The following is a 21,260-nucleotide window of genomic DNA, read 5'->3' on the forward strand; positions in this document are numbered from 1 at the left end:
TGGCTTTTTTTTTCCTTCAGTTTTTAGTAACTTCTAAAAATCCACCTTACAAATATGTTTTGTTTCGTTTTTTTTTTTACATGTTCACATCTTTAAAAATGAATGGAAACAAAGACAAAAGCTTGTCTTGATACAGCTTTAGTGAGCCAAATTCAGCTTTTAAAGAGTTAAGATCAAGCAGGAGAAGTTATGTCCTTGGCCACTGCCAAGCACTGACCCTCCAGCAGCACTGGAGAATCTTCCCAAGTCTACTGTCAGGAATGGAGTCAACGAAGACAGCCACTGAGAGAGATGAATAAAGATGATAGGCCACTACAACATGGAGCTCATACCGATGCTCCCCTGAGTAAGGCACTTCCTTGGTTGTCATTTGCTGGAGAGTGATGGCAAAAGAATAGATGTCCTTTGGGTGTTATGATATCTGCTTTTAGGAGCTCTGGGGCTCACTGGGTATGTGTACCATGTAGATGTTAAGGAGGAGTCTGGAAACACAGCAGATTTCCAGCTTTTTGGAACAACCAAACTCAGACATCCTGCTCAATTCCATGGCTACAGACCACAACAAATATGTGTGGTCTTCATTTAAAGGCAGTGAAGCTGTCAGTTGGGAAACTGAATCCAGATCTTTCATCAGAAGTTAACAAGAAAGAAAAGATTATTTTTGGTTGCCAAACTCCAAGAGATCGTTAGCTGTTGTTCTTCCTTTCTAGTTCCTATTTCCAGACACCCTCAGCCTACTGTCTCATCTCTAACACTTGCACTCCCTAGAGATAACCCAGTCTTTCTGGCAGACCCCACTGAGGGTAGGGAAGTCTAATGCAAAGACACACCCTGACAGCTAGAGCAATAGCCTAGACCTCTTTGATGAATAGCAGTATTTTTCCACGTATTTGTTGTCTTTGTGCTGAATTTTATTTTTTTTTTGTTTGGAATGCATAAAGTATAAGGTTTTATTATCCCAAAGAGAGACATTCTATTATGCAAATATATTAATTCAGTTGCTGGTATTGAGATTTTATTTTATTTTATTTTTTTATAAATTTATTTTTTATTGGTGTTCAATTTGCCAACATATAGAATAACACCCAGTGCTCATCCCATCAAGTGCCCCTCTCAGTGCCCGTCACCCATGTACTGAATTTTAAAGATAAGTTCTGTGGTAACCCCCCCTGAAATGAGCACAAGTGGAGAACTCTGGGTGACTCTGCTGGTAGGTACTCTACTTGGACTCAGCCTCAAAGTCCTAGGGACTGACACTTCCAACCAGCTCACATAATTCCACCTGCCCACCACCCCCAAAATCACAGAACAACCTTGTGCTGTGCTGCCTTTTTATCCTGTTTTAAAATAGCAAGTATATCTGAGAGAACTGCCTTAGCATGTGATTATGCCAATTAGCATTAAATATCAGAGTTCATGTAATGGACATGCATCTATTCCTGAACTTAGAAAGGTAGTAGTTTAGTTTCCTATAAAAGCATAAATTTAAATAATTTTTAATTTGAAATTTTTGAATTATTTAAATTTATAAGGGTCTTTGGCCTCTCAGATTTGGGTAGTTCTCAGGCTGCTTTTTATCTTTGAGAATACTAAATTTAGGGACACCTGGATGGCTCAGCGGTTGAGCGCCTGCCTTTGGCTCAGAGCGTGATCTTGGAGTCCCACGATCAAGTCCCACATCGGGCTCCCTTGCAAGGGAGCCTGTTCTCCCTCTGCCTGTGTCTCTGCCTCTCTCTCTCCCTGTGTGTGTCTCATGAATAAATAAACAAAATCTTTTAAAAAAGAGAGAGAGAATACTAAATTTTGGGGAGGGGTGGGGGGAAATGGAGATGGCTCAGTTGGTTAAGCACCCAACTCGATTTCGGCTTAGGTCATGATCTCAGGGTTATGGACATCCAGCTCCATGCATGGAGCCTGCTTAAGATTCTCTGTCTCCATTTCCCTCTGCCCCTCCACACCCCACTCATATGTGTACTCTCTCTCAAAAAAAATTTAAAAAAAATAATGAATTTTTTTATGTTCTTTGGAGCTTTAGGATTTTTTTTCCTATTTTCCAGCTTCCCTGCTGTTTCAACTCCTTGTTTTAGATCATTTGTGTCAAGTTACTTTTATTCAAAATAAGCAAAGCATTCAATTACTTAAAAAAGAAGGATAGAAAAAATTGCAATACCATATATTCCCTGTAACCTTTAATAATTATGTCTGTATCAGCTAACATAGGAATTAAAATATGCATGTTCTTGATATCTTCTAGTCCACAAAAGGAAATGATTACTACATTTTGTCAAACTAATGCCAATATGATGACATGTTAAAACATTTGCCTTGCAGCTGCAAGTCAGTAAGCCATATAAGGTAAAACTTTAATTATAGCTTCTTCCTGCAGTAAAAGTGCTTAATTAGACTCGTAAGATTTGACTTGAAGCTAGTTTTTTTTTTTTTCTGAAGATTTAAAGAATTAAGAAAAATACTTTTTCCATTCATCTTCCTTTTCACTTGTTGACCTCTATCCATACTTCCCACCCTACTTCTTCACTGTTACAACAACTAAGAATTGAAATCTTAGTTTGTCAGTTGATACCCTTTGTTTATTGATTTTCACCTCTGAATTGTGAGGTGATTCAAATGTTATTGATCTTTGGTATTTTGAGCAGATCTTCACTGCAAAATAAATATTTTATATTTTCAAAGCCCCTTTCTGTACTGAATTGAATGTTACCAATAGTCAAGGCATGTTACCAATAATCTTATTAAAAATCATTAAGGACCAAAGTTTGGGTAGGATTTTATATGTATATTCAAGGATGTGACTCACCAAAGGGTGAGCAAAGCCATTGCTGTGGGGCTTTCTTGGGTGGCAGTAAAGAGTGAAGTAACATCTGGCATCCCATTTCTCTCTGCTTGTGTTTCTAGACCGCCTTATAGTCATGGTGATTGCAATATATGGTCTCACTTGTACAATATAATATTTCTTACCTGACTGCCATTTTTTATAGTTTGTCAGCAGGCACACTTTTATTTAGAAGGCAAGTAGAAAAAAAGTATCTGCATCCTCACTGCACAAGAGAGAAAATGGCACTAGGGATATTGTTACTATGAGCAGCCAAAGTTACATGTTCAAAGCAGAAAATCAGCTTTTAATAACAGTATTTATGTTAGTATATTAATCTATAAAGTCTATGCTTTTATATTTTATTTTTTTAAAGATTTTATTTATTTATTACAGACAGAGAGAGAGAGAGAGAGAGAGAAAGGCACAGACACAGGCAGAGGGAGAAGCAGGCTCCATGCAGGGAACCCAACATGGGACTCGATCCCGGGTCTCCAGGATCATGACCTGGGCTGAAGGCGGGGCTAAACCTCTAAGCCACCAGGGCTGCCCTATGCTTTTATAATTTTTTTTAAGATTTTATTTATTTATTCATGAGAGACACAGAGAGAGAGAGAGGCAGAGACATAGGCAGAGGGAGAAGCAAGCAGCCTCCACGCAGGGAGCCCGATGTGGGACTTGATCCTGGGACTCTGGGATCATGCCCTGAGCCCAAGGCAGATGCTCAACCACCGAGCCACCCAGGTGTCCCTGCTTTTATATTTTAAACCATAAGTTGGGTTTATTAGTGCTTATTTTTTAATAGCATCTACTTTTTTGTTTTTAATGTAGAACTAGAAAAAAGGAACTTTCTAAAAATAAAATTTAGTGTTTTTTAATTAGTGTTATGGAGTTCATTCCTGTATCCTCTATAATGCATGCTGAAACCCCAACTCCAGTGGGATTAGATTAGGAAGTGGGAACTTTAGCAAGTTATTAGATCATAAGAGTAGAGACTTTGTGATGGGATTAGTGTCCTTCTCAGAAGAGAGCTTGCTTCATCTCTGTTCTCTGCCATGTGAGGACATAGCAAGAAGATGACCATCTGCATCCCAAGGAGAGAACTCTCACCAGAACCCAACCAGGCCAACACTCTGATTTCAGATTTCCCAACCTCCAGAACTTTGAGAAATAAATTTCTATTTTTTAACCACCCAGTTTATGGTATTTTTGTTATAGCACCCTGAGCTAAGACCAATACTATTTATTTTTTCTTCTAACACAGGAATTTAAAAATCTTAAAGTGGCCAACTCCGTTCAGTACTTATAAAATGCATTTATGAATTCCACTCCTCCCACCCTTACACACAAAAATAATATCATTCATTTGATTTATTTTAGTTAAATAAAACATTTTCAAAGTCTTTTAAATCTGGGTCCTTTCCCCAGAATGGGTTGCATATGTGAACACACTCTTATTGGTCAGAACAATACGCAGTTATGCTGCAGCAGAATCTCCGTGGCTTACCAAATAAGACACTATTTCTCCAACAAAGTCTATGAATAAGATGCCTCTCTAGGGCAACTTCTAATTGGTGATGCAAGGACCCAAGTTACTTATGTCTTGTTGATCCACCATCTCAAAAGGCACCTTCCAGAGTCAAATTCCATAAGGGAAAAGAGAGCTGGAAGGGCACTCAAGGACTTCTCATTAACTCAGCCCAGAAGCTACACTCACTGCTTCTGCTTACAGTCCACTGGCCATATTACCAAACTAACTGCAAAGAAGGCTGGAAGATAGATACTTTCTATGTAGCCAGGAAGGAGAAAAATGAAATGCAATTTTGGGAACACCTACCATTACTTCTGCCAAATCCTTTATTCCTATCATGGAGGAAAACTCCTAAGAATCACTTTCTGAATTTTGTAATTTCAAATAACTTGAACTCGATCTTGTAGTAGGTTATCAACCCGAAGACTGCTTTTTCTCTTTAGAATCTGTGGTACATTATCTGCAAATAAATTATCTTAAGCCCGTTATCCAATGCTAAAATGCTCCCTTAATGTCTCTTAAAACTTGGCTTTTTTCATTCCCATCTTTATAATTATAGCTGGGAGTTTTTTCAACTTTTCCTAGAATATTTACAACGGTCTACTCACTGATCACCTTCTTCCTTTCATCAATCCCACCTCAATCAGATCATCATCATTTCTTCACCATGAGGTCTCTCCCCCTCTATAAATTCCAAAGCACATTAGTATCTATATTATTCATGTAAGAGTCACATACTTTAAAAGTGTCAGGATTATTCATTGCTCAATACATAAGGATCCTTCCCATGACAAGGATTGTAAATAGCTTATAATGCCACTTGAAACACCCAATAAATGAAATACAAAATATTTTCAAGTTGACAGAAACCTTCATATTTTATATGTGATTCTGTTACAATTTTAACCTGAGTGTTGACTAGGGATGGAATATACTAAAAGTTTATTCTTCTTAACTGAGTTTTCAATGCTTAATCCCTTTTAAAAGTGTGTTATTTAAACAGAGGAGGTGTGAAAAAAACAGGCCTTCCTTCATATTCTAAATAGAGTAAACACAGGAAGAAGCAAAATCTGTTTTGGTTTTCACTTGCTTCGTGTGTCATCTTTTTCCCACCAGAATCATAATAACAATTTTGGAAATAGTGCTATTTCTATAGAAAGTACATTTTTCCACATTAATCAAATTTCCTGAACTTGCATTTTGTGTATGTTTATATCTTTGACAGAATTTTCTTAATCCCCAACAATTTAGAAAAATACTATATAATTGGATTTTTATTTCAATATGTTGAGAATTTGATCCTTTCCATGTACTGATGAGAATAGCACAACCCAAGATGAATCCCAATGCAAATAACATTTTAGGCATAAATTGTAACTTCATCACATCTTTATAAAATCAAAAACATCTTCCATTCTTTATCAATTTACTACTCATTCAACAAGCATCTATTAGACACCTAATAAGTGATAAACATCATGCCTGGAGACGCTGAAAAATGCAGGGACTACCTGTGACCAAAAAAGCACCTAGTTTAATGAGGTACACAAATAAGTAGACCAATAGGAGCATTAGAGTAAATGCTTCATTACAGAAGTGCGAAAGGTGCTATGGGAAGCATAGACGATACCTCACTCAGCCTCAGGGAATCATTATTGAATTCCTGGAGGAGAAACTCTGGCTTAGTTATCAAGCTATTGGGTAGGAGGAGACATCAAGTAGAAGAAAACTGTGAATACCATTCTCATATCCTAGGTATAACTGTAGCAACATGAGGCTGGGACAAATGAAAATCCATTCTGGTGCCTTTGACCACACAAGGTGTACCATTCAGAAACTTTGGAATCTCTCATGGTACTAAAAAGAATGGTGATTTTGTAGTCAACTAGACTTGAATTTCAAATCAAGATTCTGTCCCTAACTAGCAGGATAATCCCAGGTGAGTTTCTGAGTTTCATCAGTTTTAGGAGAGGAATAATAGTATGTATCTTAAAGGGTATCCGTCAAGATGGTTCGAATAGTAGATATAAAGCATTTAACATAGTTCCTAGCACTTAGTAGGCACTTTGGAAATCGTAGTCCCTAATGATAATAGAATAAAATGAAAATGAGTTGCATTTGTAAACTTGATAATGGGCATCCAGGTCTACAGTGGATTAAGCATTCTTTCCTTCAGTTTGTATCTGGTTAATATGAATTGTTGTGTTTTATGATATTATTACATGGTGACTAATGGGGACTATACTTATTGTGGTGAGTGTTGTTAAATCACTATGTTGTACACCTGAAACTAATAAAACATTTGCATGTTAAATATACTTCAATAGAAAAATTATGCAGTGTGGATCAACTCCTCTGTGTAATTCATAGTAATTTGATTCAGTTGATGATAATTGTAGTGGATTTTAATGACCAAGTGGCACTTCTCGGGTTATCCTTCTTAGAAAGTAAAATATGTCACAGGAATTCATTAGTAATCAAACAAAATACATTAAGATTATCGAGTGACTAATGAATAGTCATGAAGCCTGTTGAGACTTCATATCAATTTCAGAATTATGTGTGATACACAGAGATGGTAAAAATCCCCCTATGATTACAGCCTGGACAGAAATTGCCCTTGACATGTGTCAGCATACCTGCTCATTCATCATCATATTCCCAATCTGTCTATGAGGTGAGATTCTCAGTTTTGCATTCACTAAATTAAGACAAATAAATGGCTCTCAAGTCTGTGTAGGTACCAGCATGGGACAGGACCAGAAAGAGAAGCTGTAATTCAATGAACTGTGTCCTGAATTCTGTTGCCTTTGATGACAACGTCTGAAGCATAATTGACCCAAACTTTGAAATTTTCAGATGCCAATATCATAAAAGGAAATAGGCCAAGGCTGCAGACTTTATTCTCTTTACTAACTCCTAAAAAAATAGGATTTAACTACAGCAATAATGACCTAGTCTTGTAGTAAAGTGACCTTGGTGAAAAAAAAACAGAAGTTCTCCAAAATGTACAGTAATATTTTCCAAAGGGGACATGAGTGGATTGTTTTAAGGAGATCAGTTACCAGATTGTCAGTTTCTACATGTGTTTCTTAAATGTTAAAGACCATAAAACAGGGTAGCCCCGGTGGCGCAGCGGTTTAGCGCCGCCTGCAGCGCAGGGTGTGATCCTGGAGACCCGGGATCTGGTCCCACATCGGGCTCCTTACATGGAGCCTGCTTCTCCCTCTGCCTGTGTCTCTGCCTCTCTCTCTCTCTCTCTCTCTCTCTCTCTCTCTCTCTCTCTCTCTGTTTCTCATGAATGAATGAATTAATGAATGAATAAATAAATAAATCTTAAAAAAAAAAACGACCATAAAACAGGGGTGCCTGGGTGGCTTTGGCAGTTAAGCCTTTGGCTCAGATCATGATCCCGGGCCCTCTCAGCAGGGAGCCCACTTTTCCCTCTCCCTCCCCCTGCTTGAATGTGCTCATTTTCTCTCAAATAAATAATACATAAAATCTTTAAAAATTTAAAAAAAAATTAAAAAGACCATAAAACGTCACTGAGCTCCAAGTCCAACAGGCTTCTAGGGCCAGCTCTGCTATTACTTGGGATATAATCTTGAGCACTTCCTTTCACTTGCCCCTCTGACCACACTTTTCTCTCCAGGGAGCTAGATGATCCCTAAGTTTTCCAATGTATGGCAATGGTGTATTTGTATGTTCTACATGATGAAGTTATGCTAAATTCCCAAAGAGCTTAATCATTCAACAACAATAGGATTCAGACACAATTTGGGTTAGTTTGAAATAAAACATCTGTAAGAACTAATCTGGGCTGGACACGTGCTAAATGGGGAATATGTGTTTTCTTGTCAAAGAGCACAGTAAATTCACTTTTGCTTATTGTGAAGGATATTCAACCTCAGACCTCATTCTGTATTCTTAGAGCCACAAAACATTAACTTTTTATTATTTTAATCCAAAATCATTTAATGTTCCATTCCATGTTAATGAATTAGCCTTGGTGAGCTCTTTCTCCTTGGTGAGCTTTCTCTCTATTTTCTACCCTATATTCTTACTTCCTATTTGTAAAAATGTGTTTACTTTCATATTGTAGCTCCAGCCACAAAATGCATGTGATATATGGGTCTGTACTCTCCTTGGCAAGTATACAAATGGGGAGGAGATAGTCAAGGATATTTGAGAAATTCATAGTATTTGACTAAACAGACACTGAAAACCAGTAATTATAATGTATTAATATAGGAATAGGAATAGAGACATGAATAAAGTGCTAAGGAAGCATGGGGTAGGGAGCATGATCAGTCTTGTTCCCTACTTCAATCTTGATTGAATTTTTTTTTAAGATTTTATTTATTTATTCATGAGAGAGGCAGAGACACAGGCAGAAGGAGAAGCAGGCTCCATGCAGGGAGTCCGACGTGGGACTCGATCCCCAGTCTCCAAGATCACGCCCTGGGCTAAAGGCAGGCACTCAACCGCTGAGCCACCCAGGCGTCCCAATCTTGATTGAATCTTGATGGAATCCAGTTTACCTACTCTTGTTGCTTGTGATTTTGGTGTCACATCAAAGAAACCATTGCCTACTCTAAAGTCATAATTTATGCCTATGTTTTCTCTAAGAGTTTTATAGTGTAGCTCTCATGTTTAGGTCTTTGATCCATTTTGAATTAAAATTATATGTAGTGTAAGGCAGGGTCTAACTTTGTTCTTTCACATGTGGGTATCCAGTTGTCCCAGTTCTAATTGATGAAGACTATTCTTTGCCCAGTGAATGATCTTGGGACTCTTGTAGCCAGCTTTTTGATGTATTGCCCTAACTTAATTGGCACTATGCCAAATACACGTTGGTTTTTCTGCTGCTTCTCAGGTTATTTCTCCTCAGTGTCCTTTGTAGGCACCTTTATGTTTACCTTGTTCTAAATGTTAAATTCTTATAGAGAGAATTTGCAAACCCCTTTCTTTTCTCTCTTTAGCACTGCTCCTGAGGTCAGCTCACCTGTTGTCATTCTCTGTATACTGAAGACCTACAGATTTTATCTCCATCCCAGACTTCACTGTAGAGCTTCATACTGAAATATCTGTTTGCCTTACTGACTTCAGTTGGATGTCTCACAGGCAACTTAAGCATAACATTCTCCAAAATTAAACACTTAATTCTCATGGGGGTCTGGGGGGCCCAGTTGGTTTAAGTGTCTGCCTTTGGCTCAGGTCATGATCTCAGGGTTGTGGGATCAAGCTTCATGTTGGACTCTGCACTCAGCATGGAGTCTGCTTGTCCCACTCCCTCTGCCCCTCCCCTGCTTGTTCTCACACTCTCTCTTTTTTTTCTCTCTCTCTCAAATAAATAAATAAAATATTTAATGAATAAATAAGTCAGGCTCCCTGAGGGGAGCCTGTTTCTCCCTCTGCCTATGCCTATACCTTTCTCTCTCTGTATTTCATGAATAAATAAATAAAATCTTTAAAAATAAATAGATAAGATCAGATGCTTCAGTGGCTTCCAATTGCACTTAATATCTATCTCACTTCCCTGGTCTACAAGCCACTGTGTAATCTGGTGCCTGCTTCTCTCTCTAGTCTCTTCTCACTCCCCCCTCCCCCTTTCTATAGCCACATATTGGTTCCCAGTTTTTTTCCTCTTTCAAGCCTTTGCACATGGACTTTGCTCCAGCTTGTCTCTTCACACCACAGCTTCAACATTACCTCCTTAGATCTCCCCAACGATGCTGAGTCAGTCCCTCTCTCCTTGAATTCACTAGCGTAGGGTATTGTTTGCTAACTGCTTGGCAATTTTTAAATTGTGTGTGTGTGTATGTATACATATCTGTGTTGTGAGTACACACATGCATGCCTTAAACCTGCGTATATTTGTTTTAACCTATACATCATGTGCCTCTTGTTTCTAGATGATAAGCTGTTTGTCTAGCATAGGATGGGGATCAGGAAGGTGGGAATGTGTTCCCTGCCCGCTGCTTAGCCTGCTGCAAAAGAAATAGGTGGCAAGAAAATATTTCAATGAATAAACAAACAGCAGAAAATTTGGGAAAGGTCGAGTGTTCTCTGATGAGTATGAATTATCAGTTGGTTAGGGAAGGAAAGGGCATCACAGCTCGAATAACTAGAATGTACAAAAGCCTGTGCCTGTTACTAAAATCAGTACCATAAATTAAGCTTCTAATTACAATCAACTTTTTTTGTATTTCAACCTCATTTCCATACATTTTTATGAACATAAACAAGTTATGGTTTCTATAAAGTTATATAAAATTACCATTATTGTCATGCTCATTGTTAAAAGTTTTATTACTGTTGATGTTCTAAATATCACAACTTGTCCAGTAGGACCTGCTTTATTTTTTTTTAAGATTTTATTTATTCATGAGAGACACAGAGACAGAGAGAGAGGCAGAGACACAGGCAGAGGGAGAAGCAGGCTCCACGCAGGGAGCCTGACATGGGACTCGATCCCAGGTCTCCAGGATCACGCCTTGGGCCAAAGTCGGCGCTAAACCACTGAGCCACCTGGGCTGCCCAAGGACCTGCTTTAAAACTGACTTGTTTCTTATAGCGCTAGCTCTACCATATTTGAAGGTATCCTTGTTGTCTGGCAATGCTTCAGGCCTATCTGAGTTTTCTTTGTACCAGGGTGTAGAATCCACCATTTTCCAGACAACTTTGCTTTCTAGCAGAAAACAGTGTTAGACACCAAAATCTAAGTGCTAGGTTTGCATTTGAGTGCTAATGTTATGGATGGATGGATCGATCGATCAGTCGATTATATATATATATATATATATATATATATATATATATATATATACACATATATACACACACACACACACACACACACACACACACTAATGTTTGGACACCCTTACAGAGCTAGGTACAATGTTCCTTATTAAGCTTTTTATTCACATTGATTTTTTTCCAAATTCATTTATGATACGCTCTACTTTACCTATAGTAAGGAACTGATAAAACTTTAATGGTTTTCTAAAATTTGTCAAGAAACAACGGGGCAGTGGGTAGAGATTAGAGTCTGGGAGTGAGGGGCACCAAGTGAATAGCAAGCTATGGGATCCGGAGGGACCCTCTTGAGTTGGTTGCGTTCATTATGGGTGAGCCCACAAAGGATCGCAACAAGGAAGGGGCATAATCAGGTTAGTAATAAACAAAGAGGATGATGTATTAGAGAACTGACACACTAGTGGCCATAAAACCACCTGGGCTGCTGCATGGTCCAGTAAGGTGTGGTGGGATTGGAAATAGAGTGGATGACTAAGCAAAGAGCTGGGCTGCGTGGACACTTGTATGTGGGATGTGACAGATGGTTGGACTTAAAGGTGATTGAACACAGGATACTGGGTGGACAGAAGGGCCATTAACACAGTGAGTGAATTCAGGAGAAGATGATCAGATGGAGGGTGGGAAGGTGAAGAATGGACTAATTTAAGGTAAAATTTGAGAAGCAGACAAGTACATAGACAGTGTCTGGCCAATGTTTATTTGACAATAAGTGTGCTGAGTGAATCAGGTATTACCAATAACAGTTGTGTATTGAGCTCATACTGCATTACTAACACTATAGTAAGTATATATTTCATTTAATTTTCACAACAAACGCTAGGAAAAATAGACTCTATCACTACTGTACCAATGAGAAAAGAGGCCCATGGAGATTAAATAATTTACCTGAGACCACATAGCTAGTATGTTCTGCCCTTATACCCCTAACCAAGCAAGGAATGCAACTGATAGGGAATAATGGGGGGGCGGGGCCATTAAGAAATAGTCTGGTATAGAAGCCCAGAGAAAGAGCAGGTTTTAAAAAGAAATAGTCGGACACCTTGTGGTCCAGTGGCCACATGGAGGAAACTTAAAATAGGCAATGGACTTGAGAGGTTAATGAAAAAGTGAGCGATGTTAGAAGAGTGGGGTGGAAATACTTCTCTGGAAGTCCATGGTGATTGGGAAGGACAAGGCTAACAGTAGGATAGATTGTTCCTTTTAGAGTGTTCAGGGTGAACAAGAGTAGAGGAAGAAAGGCAAGCTAAAGCAGAAAGCTAACACAAAGACTCCAGATACCGGAAGTTTCTCTCTTCAGTAATAGCTAAAGTTGAGTGTCTCCTATGTTCCAGACACTGTTCTAAGTGCCCCGCTTGTAATTCACCTCATTTATGCCTCATGACAACCCTATAAAGGTAAGGTAAGGAAACAAACTGAAGCACGAGGGGTAAGTTATTCGTTCAAGGTCACCCAGGAAGTAAGCAGCAGACTCCACATATTGAAAAGAATTAGTTTTAGCCAGTAGCACTGTAGAGGGTTTTCAGATTGTATCAGGACTTGAAATTGTAATTATTCAAGTAAAAGACGCTGGCTTCTGACTAACAAAACAAAAAATATAGATCATATCTGGTTTATTTCTCATCTGTAGCTAAGACAGAATGGTCAAAATCTATTTTACCAAATTTAGAGCCAATTTAGGTTTTTAACCTCAGAAGAAGGATTCCCTCTTTGAAGTTACATTTCAGCCACTTTTCTGAGAGCCTGGTATTCTCTGAACAAACAGAACCAAAATAAGTTGTTTTTAAATTCATTCTCCTTGTGCCCTGTGACCCTTATAAGAACATGTTCGTAAGGACCAAGTTTATTTTTTTGTTGTTCCAAGTTTTTATTTAAATTCTAGTTAGTAACACAGAGTGTAATACTAGTTTTGTGAGTAGAACTTAGTGATCCATCACTTACAAACAATACCCGATGCCCATTACAAGTGTCTTCTTTAATTCCCATAAAGACACATTTAAATGAACATTGAAAGGACTGGTGAATTTCTCTACATATCTTGGGTTTAAGTATTTAAAGGGACCTGAATAAAACCCTAAATATTTGACCCTTGCTATTGGGAATCTTGGAATGAAGCATTGGGAGGAGAGTATGAGCCGTAGATCTATAGGACAGAGTAAGGGCATTGGGCTTTCTCTTGAGTCCTTAGCTATGGGGTATGACTGTGACTTGGGAACAGGCCACAGTTCTACTAAATTGCCTTTACATCTCCAACAGAAGAGATTTGCCTGATAAAATGGCCCTTTCTTGTTCCTTTAGTAATACTAGTAGTAGATAACTCTAAGGTCTCTTCATGTACGCTTTTGGGTTTATGGGTTTACAAAGTATCCCTGAGCACTGAGTCCATTTTTCTTTGTCATCCAGCTGCAGACAACAAACAAGTTTCATGGTCCCTGAAATTAGCCACCAACTTGAGACAAAAGATAATTCTGGAACTACCATTCAGCATGCTATATCTGTTCTACTGTCTCTATAGAGCACGCCTTTTTAATGTAATTACATGACTTGTCTATCTATTACTAAACTGATGAAGACAGCCTGGATTTATTCTTCCTCCTTTAACTTAGGAGTCAGTATAGTTTGGTGTAGCATTTCCCAAAGCAGATTCTGCAGAAATCCACCCTACTAAAATAATCTATACAAAAGGACCCTGTGAATAAATATGTTTCAGAAATTCTGCTGGCAGATCTCTACTCCCATTCCTACCTCCTTCTGATTCACAACTTACATTAGCATATTAAAGGTTTTCCAAAGTTCTGCAATAAAGGAACCAGCTAGATCGGCACTTTATAAAGTCATTTTTATCATAGAATGGAGTTTTCTATGTATGCTCTTTTAAACCACAGAACCACTTTGGGAAATGCTGACATAGTCATCAAGAGCTTTGGGATCAACTCTCAGTTTCTATGTATTTGACTTTTTTAGCTTCCCTGTATAAGCGAGATCATGTAGTTTTTTTCTTTCTGTTTCACTTCCTTGGGCAGGGAGATGGGGGAAATAGATATTGGTCCTCTGGATACAAAAGTGAAGTTATATAGGATGAATAATTCTAGAGATCTAATGCACAGCATGATGAATAGTTAATAATACTGTATTGAATATTAGAAATTTGCTAAAAGTAGATTGCAGGTGCTCTCACCAAAGGAAAAAAAAGGAAAGGAAAAAAAATCCAGGATGGGTAGGTTAATTAACTTGATGTAATAATTATTTCATTGTGTATATCAGATTATTGTGTGGTACAGTTTAAGTGTATACTATTCTTTGTTTTTTTTTAAGTGTATACTATTCTTAAAAGTATTTTTTAAAAGAGTTTTGGGATCAAAATCTGGGTGATATTAGGTAAGCTACTCTACCTTCTTGAACACTCATTTCCTCAAGTAAAATAGGATAAGAAAATATTCCTTTGAGGACTTTGACAATTTACCACAGTACCTGCACATAACAGACATTCAGTGAATAGCAGCTGGTTCTGTAAGTAACCGGCTGAGAGGCATACCGTATCTTTGCCCAGCATGGGTTAACAACTCTTCCTTTTAGAAAGGTTTTACATAAAATTGCCTGGATTTGTAACAGAATTTGTCTGATTAGTCTTTACTACAAAAGTACAAATGAAATTTAAACTTTGGGGAGAATCTCCATTAGAGGATCCTAGAGGTGGTCCAACATTGAGATGCAGCAATGTGATTAGTATTGATTAGTCACAATAATGTGGAACTCTTACTCAAGCTCACAGATAATTAATGGAGTCTGCGAATTAAGAACCAACTTGTTTCACCAGGTAGGCCTTTGCATTTAATTACTCTGTTTGTAGAAGTTAATATCTTCACTGTTATTTAAATTATATTCATTTCTAAAGTGCTTAGTGCAAGTCACAGTCCTAAGCAGAACCTCCTAGGAAGCATCCAGGTTACCAAGCAAGGGTCAACTACTGTCCCTCCTCTCTGGAAGCAGGGTAGTCTATAAGTGATACAGAGTGGCTTTAGATCTGAGAAAGGACCTGGCAGGCAGGCAACCTAGTTTCCATGTGACTTTTCTTTTGCTGATATATCCTCTAGTGGTAAAGACACTGATCAGTGAAAATTGGAAGCCAAAAAAGGAAAGGAAAAAGCAACTTGAGTGAATCCCATAGAATTGTGGCCAGGAAGGTTCATTTGAATGTCACTAATACTGGACCAGACTTAAGTGTACCTTAGGCCCATCCATGAAAATAGATTCACTAAAACATAGTAATAGCATAGGCAAGAATAGAACAGGGGCTATTTAAGCTACTTAGTGAATAAATTATTACTAAACACTTTGGACAGACACTATGAGAATTTCCAGCATTCCTAACCTATTAACAGATTCAACATAATGAATCTCCCTGCCAATTTTTGTGAGTTTATTGTATTAGAACCCAAATCTATGTTACATTTTTTCTATAATTGGTTTTCCTTTAAATTAGTTTGGATACATGGGGCATTATTGTACAGTTCTTCCTAGTTGGCTAAATTGACCATAGAGTAGAAATAGTCCAAGCAAAACTATTAAAAAACTATTCGGGATTTTTTTAAAGATTTTGTATATTTTTATTTGTTAGAAAGAAAGTGGAGGGAGGGGCAGAGAGAGAAGGAGACAAGCAGACTCAAGCAGACTCAAGGCTAAGCATAGAGCCTGATGTGGGGCATGATCCCAGGACCCTGAGACATGACCTGCATTGAAACCAAGAGTTATAGATGCTCAACCTACTGAGCCACCTAGATGCCCAGAAACTATTCAGTTTTAAAACAGTGCTCTGACCTGAGCATGCTTACTTAGCACTGAGTATAGATTGGCATATATTTATTGATATTTTTTTTTATTTTCCTTTTTTCTAACAAGATGAGTATTTTGTATTATATATATATATATATGTATATAAAATCTTTATAGATACAAAGATATAGGTAGGTATGGAGATACAGATATTTGATAGAGGAAGTAGCTGCTGAAAATTCCTTAAGTTGCCTCTTTCTTAGCTATTGAATTGGGAATTTTGATTACCAAGATACAAGCTGAAATCTAGGACAATATAAAGAAATTACATTGATATTTGAGCTGTTGGCATGTTTTGTGCTCTTTTGAAAATCTTTCCTCCTCCTCTTTCTATTCTTGCTTTACAATACACCGTATTCTTTTTTCCTCGCTTTCTTATACATTTAAGTTTCTTTTAATTATGTTTTCAAACAGTGACTGAATACAGTGTTACTGCTTTATCTCAAGTTATAGCTTTAGCTCAGTAGTCTCCTCAATCACTTAACATAAAAGATGCAGCATCAAGACAAGAGATTCCAGCATATATATTTTAAAAGCACATATCAAGTGGAACTGATGTAAATGCAATATTAATGAAGTAAGACTGGTCTCTACTCTCCAGACACTATAATTTAAAAGGCAATTGACTTTATTTGCTGTGGTTGACAGCCTGTTTCTCAGACTACTCGAATAAATTTGGGTATTAATATGCTTCCTGTCCATTTAGAGAAAATTACTATTCTATCTGCCTTGGGAGACTGTTTCATTTCCAGATTTAACTCAACACAATATGATGGTCCCCAGCTTTTGAGTAAAGCATACTTTAGTGAGCCTGTGCTCAGCTGCCTCTCAGAGCAACACACTGAGCTACACACAGCAGGTGTACAAAGACACCTAAGAAGTGTCTTCTGTGAGCCTCAAGACACTTAGCTGCAAAATAGGAGAGTAGAGAGGGAGACATGCAATGGAGTTGGATGGGATTGTGCCATTTTTCCAAAGTTCCAAGAGAGCAAATATGGTCTTAGGGAGGTGGAGAGACAAATATCCATTGAGCACCTATAGGCACTTTGTATACATTTCATCTTCATTTCCACAACAGCCACACCATAGAAGGCATGATCCTCATTTTATAGATGAGGAAATTGAAGATCAGAGACATTAAATCACTCCCTCAAAGTCATTCTGCCACTTGTTTCAATATAGCAGAGCCCGGCACATAGTGTGCACTCAAATGAATAGTGTTGAAAGTTGAGTGAATCTTTCTGGGAAGCAATTTTCATCATGTGTCAAGAGCCTCAAAAATGTGTATATTTTTTGAATCAGCAGTTTCACTTCTAGGAATAGTCAGAGATATGGGCAAAGATCATGTGTGTGTAAATGCAATAATTCATTTTGTCACTGCAACCTCATTTTAAAAAACAATTTTTGGAAACATACCCAATATCTAAAAGGGAGAGTCAAATAAATTACAGTAGTGTTATACAGCCATTATAACAGTATTTTTAAAGAATTTTTTATGACATGGGGTAGTGCCCACCATAGGGTGTAGAACTAAATATATATACTATGGTCTCAGCCATGTCTTAGAGAAACACATGCAGAAAAATTACTAAAATAAAATGTACCATAAATATAAATTATGCCTAAACAATCGAATATTACATGATTTTATTTATTTTTTTAATATTTATTTATTTGAGAGAGAGCACAAGCAGGAGGGACAGAGGGAGAAAGAATCTCAAGCAGACTCGAGCTGAGTGTGGAGCCTGACGTGGGGCCCAATCTCATCACCCTGAGATTACAACCTGAGCCAAAACCAAGAGTCCATTGCCTAACCAACTGTACTACCTAGGCTCCCCTACATTTTGTTTTTTATTTAATTCATTAAATTCCTGGCATAATCACTAGATGAGATAGCTAACTCCATTAGACACAGACTAATTCCTTAGTCACTTGGCAAGTTTAGAATTTCAGGACTTAGTTAGATCATGTGACAGCATCAGTTATGTGTCCAACCCTCTGCTAAGCCATGAAGAAATCATAAAAAGGATGATATATACTTCCTGCCTCTCAGTCAACCAACATTTATTGTCTGCTGTGTGCCATGGATCAGGAATACAGAAATGAAAAAGGCATAGTCCCTGCCCTCAGGGAGTTCACCCTGGATGGCCAACAATTATGTGCATGAAGTAAATGCACCATTTGTAGATAGTTTTTTTTTAATTTTTATTTATTTATTTTAGAGAGAGTGCATGCACATTCTCACATGAACAGGGGGAAGAGCCAAGGGAGAGGGAGGGAGAGAATCTCAAGCAGACTCCCTATGCATCACTGAGCCCAGTGACATGGGGCTCAATCCCATGACCCTAAAATCATGACCTGAGCTGAAATCAAGAGTCGGACACTTAACCGACTGAGCCACCCAGGTGCCCCATAAATGCACCATTTGAAGTAGATACAAGATAATGTGTATGTTAATGGCAGTCAGGTGTAGGGTGGGCTAGACATGGCAGGGTTTTCTAAGAGGGAGTTTGAAGTGTATTGAAGGAGCCATTTAGGAAGGCTAAGATAAGAAACAGGTTTCCAGGCAGTGGTAGCAGTATGAAGGCAAAAGTTTCTATTTTATCTTGAGTGGGAGATGGTAACAGATTCACCTTTTTAAAAATTTAGCATGAAAGTGTGAAATATGAACCAAAAAAGGTGTGGGGAGAGCTAGACAAAAGGCTATTGCTTTAATTCTGAAAGCAGGAGGACCTAGGTCAACACAGAAACAGTGAAGATGGTGAAAAGAACAGAAAGTAGAGAGCTGTGTAGAAGGTGAGCTTTAGTTGTATGGAGTAAAAGGGAGAATGTATACTAGAACCCCAGATTTCTGAACTGAGGAGCTGGGAAGATAATGGGGGTTTTCACTGAGCTGAGGACCCCAAAGGAAAGACTGAAGTGGAGGGAAAGACAGTGGGATCAGGTTTAGACATACAGAATTCCAGTTGACTTTGGGTCATTCACCTGGAGTTGTTCAAGTAAGAAAACACACTCATGTGGAGTTGTCAAGTAAGAAAACATACAGATCCAGAGCTTAGCAGCACAAGAGAGCAAAAGACAGAATTCGGTCACAGAAGTCATGACTTGAGTAAAATTGACCTAGGAAGAGTCTGTAGAAGAGAGAGAAAAGAGGGTCAAGGACAGAACCTCCAGAACTACAGCTTTAGCAAGATCTCAGAAGAAAGTAAGCAAGCAGGAAACCCAAGGGAAGAGGAGAAAGATTCAAGATTTAGGAGATGGCCAACATATGAGATGGTGCCCTTGGAATGTATAAGCTGGCTGGAAAGTAATCACATCTAGAGATGAAGAAATGAGGTAGAAACGTTGCCCATGACTATCCTTGAGTAAGTGCCTAGGAAGGATATAGACAGTTCTTACAGAGCTGAGAGGAAGGAGAGTATGGGGTTGACCTGAAGCTTGATAAAGCTGATGAGACTTCACTGAGCCTGAAATATGGTTAGAGAGAGAGAGGCCATTTCAACTAAGGCCCTGAGATTTGTTCAAATTCATCCTCATGTCTGAAAATAACTGGAGGTGGACTTTCTATTGATTGTGGCCATCCGTGTCATCTTTGAATAGTGAAGACAACATTTGGTTCTTTTTTAGTTATAATGCCTGTTGGTTAAACAGTAAACCATAAAACTGGATGCAGTGTGACCTGACACCTTGTACAAGGCTAAGGAAGTCATGACAAGAAAACAGTATGACTTATGTGTAGCAGGTTCATTCCAGAAACACAGATGTGTCTAACTCAGAGGACATCATGAGGGGCAGTCTTTTTTTTTTTAATTTTTTTATTTTTATTTTTATTTATTTATGATAGTCACACACAGAGAGAGAGAGGCAGAGACACAGGCAGAGGGAGAAGCAGGCTCCATGCACCAGAAGCCCAACGTGGGATTCGATCCTGGATCTCCAGGATCGCGCCCTGGGCCAAAGGCAGGCGCTAAACCACTGTGCCACCCAGGGATCCCCATGAGGGGCAGTCTTGATGGGAAAAGACAAGTTCTGGTTATGTGCCCTCCTTACTTTACGGTAGCTAATTCTAAAATCCCTTTGGTTTAATGCAGCCCCATATTTTCCCTAGCCTCTGGTGGCTAAGCACTAGGTATGTGAAAGGAAGCAAGAAAGGGATGAAATGTTAGTGTGCTCCCCCCACTCCTCTGCACCTTCCAGTCCCTTCCATCCTCTCATTCCATCCCACTGGCCTCTTTCTTCTCGAGACCGCTTGACTTACAATGCAGCATGGGTAAGAACTCTTCACTGACCAAAAGGGATATCTTAAGGACAGAAATAATCAGGCGTTACTTTGGGAAATAATCTGTCAAAATCTGCCTCTGCTAGTCTGCTCACAGTTCTGTCTTCTTATAGTGCTTCCCACAGCCTACACCATATCTGCAAAGAGGAAGGTAAGAATAAGGACAAGTCATTGGAAAGTCAGGTTCCACAGTGCTGACCATGCCACTTCCCTAGGGATATGACCTTGCACAAGCCACTTAACCTCAACTACACTCAGTCTTCTCAATAGAATTTGTGGGACAAACGAGATAGCATTTGTCAAGGTGCTTAAGATTGCAAAATGCTCTTCACATGTTCAGCAGTGGTCTAACATAGGCTATTATCGTAGTCATGAATGTGATTTGAAAGTAGAGGGGGACCAAAATTTCTCCTCCTCCAGGACCCTTCTAAAGACCTAGACCTTCCATTCCAGCCCTTGTATTCAACCAGTTTCCTCCAGAGCCCCATCTCTGCTAGTCCCTGTCAATCTGTGTTGATTTATCCTGGCTCATGGAGGGCTTACTACAACTGAGTAATACTCAGCTACCACCCCTGTTCTCCTTGCCTTAGCACATAGTGGAAGGCCTTAAAAATCCATTCCTAAAGAAGAAAAATGGTGAACAATTTACAAAATCCTTCCTGGGGGCCAGGCACTTTCTTTGCCTGAGATTCTGTTCCACAAACCACAGGCTTTTCCCACAGAGGAGAAATCAGGAAGCCTTTACAGCTGAGACCAGGGGAAATTACATTTCTATTAAAAGCTGTCTGTGGCTAGATGTATCCATCCCAAGTACAAAGTTAAATGATGTAATAAACTTATTCAAAGACAAAAAGCTATTACATAAAATGCCATTAAATATCTTCTACTCAGTGTTAACAAAATACAGCTATAAATTTTCTAGGGTTGTCATTTTGCAAGTCGCTGGTTCTCAGTGGGTTATGCATCTG

The 21,260-nt window shown here is 38.6% G+C and overlaps 1 protein-coding gene across 5 annotated transcripts in view; it reads left to right on the forward strand.

Annotated features, from left to right (window-relative positions):
* STXBP6 (syntaxin binding protein 6) overlaps positions 1 to 21,260 on the forward strand; it is a 238,775-nt gene that overhangs the window by 207,648 nt on the left and 9,867 nt on the right. The window lies entirely within an intron of this gene.

Source organism: Nyctereutes procyonoides, unplaced genomic scaffold, assembly GCF_905146905.1.
Source record: "Nyctereutes procyonoides isolate TBG_1078 unplaced genomic scaffold, NYPRO_anot_genome, whole genome shotgun sequence".
In the NCBI taxonomy this organism is placed as follows: Eukaryota; Metazoa; Chordata; class Mammalia; order Carnivora; family Canidae; genus Nyctereutes; species Nyctereutes procyonoides.